The sequence below is a fragment of the Octopus bimaculoides genome, chromosome 7, assembly GCF_001194135.2.
Source record: "Octopus bimaculoides isolate UCB-OBI-ISO-001 chromosome 7, ASM119413v2, whole genome shotgun sequence".
NCBI lineage: Eukaryota > Metazoa > Mollusca > Cephalopoda > Octopoda > Octopodidae > Octopus > Octopus bimaculoides.
In genome coordinates, this window is record NC_068987.1 from 12,984,987 (window position 1) to 12,988,247 (window position 3,261).

General features: G+C 34.9%; 1 protein-coding gene across 1 annotated transcript in view; it reads left to right on the top strand.

The window, feature by feature from the left end:
- Positions 1 to 1,843: 1,843 nt before the first annotated feature.
- The window catches only part of LOC106869743 (uncharacterized), a 26,333-nt gene continuing 24,915 nt past the window's right edge, over positions 1,844 to 3,261 (top strand). Inside the window, exon 1 of the mRNA XM_014915600.2 lies at positions 1,844 to 1,930. The gene's annotated coding sequence lies outside the window, so the exon portion shown is untranslated. The remainder of the gene's footprint in view (positions 1,931 to 3,261) is intronic.

The window sequence follows — 3,261 nt, forward strand, 5'->3', positions numbered from 1 at the left end:
CTCTCTCTCTCTGAAAGTATCTGTCATTACAGTATCGAAATGTGATTGTTTCAGTTAGTAGAATAGTTTCATTTTTAAAGTGAAAGTATTTGACATGAGTGTTTTTGTTTCACTTTTGACACGTGATACTTAAATAGTGGAGGAGATATTATGTTGCTGTGGGCTCGAACTCTGCAAGAAGTTAAAAATTTTTTTTGACTAAAACACAACTGGAACCCTAAGTAAGGCATCTGTAAAATTTGAATGAAATTGGTTGCGTAGTTCTCGAGTTTTAGGGATTCACACAGACAGACAGACAGACAGACAGACAGACACATATTCTCATTTTTATATATATATAGATATACATACATACCGGAGTAACCACATAAATGTGCAACAAGGTGGAAAAAGAGAGTACTCAAATATCAGAGGTAGAGTAATATGCTTTATTTAAAAGCAGCCTGAGTAACAGCTTTTTGTTATATTTCTGCTGCTTTTAAATAAAGTATATATATATAGACAATTTGTTTTTGTTTTTTTTTTTTGTTTTTTTCTGTTTCCAAAATTGTGAAGTCGTTTGTTGAAACGAATTGTGTTGTGTCTGTTGAGAGTCAAACTGCCTTAATATGTAACACACTGTACTAACATCTAAACCGGCGAATGTGTTAGACATTAAGGCAGTATGACTCTTCCCAGACACAACAAAATATAGAAGTAGTAATCCCTCGACTATCTCGTGTTTTATGTTTCAAAACCGCCCCCTTAATTTATTGGCTCCGAAAGAATGAAACGCAAAGTCGACTTCGGTAAAATTTGAACTCTGAACGTAAAGACAGATAAAATGCCAGCATGCATTTCGCCCGGAGTGTTAACGTTTCTGCCAGCTGGCTGCCTTATGAATTGTCATCCATATTAAGTTAGTTCAGTCGTGATACCTCACTTGCCAATTAGGTGGGTCCATCTGAGTAGAGCAGGAATCAAAGGGATCCATAGGTGAAAAAAAAAAATGGTTGAGAAACACTAAATTAAACTCTTCGAGACGGTGACTCAGCATTACTGCAATCCAACGATTGAAACAAGAAATAACCAAAGATATTCTTTTTTGCATTTTATCTACCATAGCTACTCTCAGGGAGCAGCATTCTTCCCTTATTCACTGGTCATTTTTTACTCGTCTGTATGGATATTTCATGCAGCCATTTTGCTGATCAAGGAAATATTTCACGCATTGATGATGTTGATATATCATTTTCCCCTATCTCTAACCCTAACCCTAATCCTAATGCTAGTCCTGGTTCTAAGACGAAATACATTCTTTTCATTCAACTTGGAAGCCGGGAAACTCCTTTGATAGTTTCAAATTCTTGATTTGGTTACTCAGTTCCATTTAAAGTACATCATTTAAATTTACAAATAACAACCTGTAGATATTAGACTTGCAAATATACCGTGCTAAAAAGATGTATTTTGCCATTGGCGATTGTAAATAACGAATGAGATATCAACATATTTAAAGTGTGGTGGAACGGGGTCTCCAATTTCATCACACGGCGTATGTTATATTTCATAACTCGAGCTGACAGGGCACGACTAATGGTATACTTGGAATCAGTACGTCAAAGCAAATTTTACCCAAAGACTTCCAACGCGCCTAAATAGATTTTGCTGTTAATTTATTTGTTTGTTTGTTTGTTTGTTCTTTTATCTGTCAAGGAAGGTGGGACGCTTATGTAATATATTTTCGAGGCATCTCAACAACGACATCAGTGAATGAGACGCGCGAAAGAAATATTTTAGGGAGCTTAGCAACAGCATAAACAAATAACGTATTCATAACGATTATAAGAACTGGATGAGACACAGCGCTGGACGGTTCACTCTAAATCCGAGAAATACGTTTTTTTCAAATCCACCGAGCAAATCGAATGTATTTTATGAATCCCTGGAGGTTTGGTCTTATATATTTATATTGTTATATTTCTGTCGTACAATTATTGTATGCTGGTAGTTTATGGCACACGGTATATGTTGGAAGTTCTGTTTTATATAAATTGTACCCTACTGAACAGAGAAAACCGGGCGGGGCACGATGGAGAGAATCCAGCACATAGCTAACTCCATCCACCAAAATATCAGGGTAACAACAGATTACCCTACTGAACAATAGACTCACAGGCCTTAATACTGAACTTTGGTTTGAGACTGTATGCTATTCGGGCTTCCTACACTCATGTTTTAATAGCTTTGTGATGTGTGGGTGTTAGTAGTTTTGTGCAATACTGGATGTTACTACCGCTATGCTTGTCTGTGATATTAGTTAACGTATTTTAACGTGTATAAGGAAGACTGTTTTTGTCTAAAATTAGGTTTTAAAAATATGGGAGTTTCTTATACATGGATAGTATTATAATCCCTTACAAAACCTTTTTCAAAATTTTAAGCCCCAAAAAATTAGGAGGATCCTTATACACGTTAAAATACGGTATTTGGTATATTCCTAGATATTGGTGTGTGACTCTCTTTCTTTGTGTGTGTGTGTGTGTGTATATGTGTGAATGAGAGAGTGTGTGTGTTACCTTCAGCCATGTTAGTAATTGCCAATGTATATTCATGTGCAAATATTAATGTGATACATTCATACATCCATAACACGGGGTTTCAGGACTATACGCTTATAACATCGCAGTACATGAATACTTACTAGCAACACTCATGGAAATTCCACGGTTATTTTGAAGATTGTACGATGAATTTGTATATTTTTCTGAAACATTTGGTTCTTGAGAAGATGTGAAAATTCACATACACAATATTAAAGGGGCAATGAATCTATCTATCTATCTATCTATCTATCTATCTATTTATCTATCTATCTATCTATATATCTATCTATCTATCTACCTACCAACAAACCAACCAGTCAATTTATCTATCTGTCTATCTATCTATTTACGCTTATGAATGACGGTTTTTAAAACATACATATATCTCTTCGTAATTTCATAATTATTTTCGTTAACGCGTAACGTACAATGCCGTTATGAAAAAGACACAACTGAACGCTTGAACGTATATATTGTTATAGCACATCTATCTACCTATCTATCTATCTATCTATCTATCTATCTATCTATCTATCTATCTATCTATCTATCACTCTCTCTAATAATATAGACACCTTTCCCTTACGTCATCGGGACTTGCGTTGCTATTATGTTAAACTGTTGTATGTTCAAATTTGGCCGAATGCGGGGTTTTTTTTTTTTTTTTTTTTTTTTT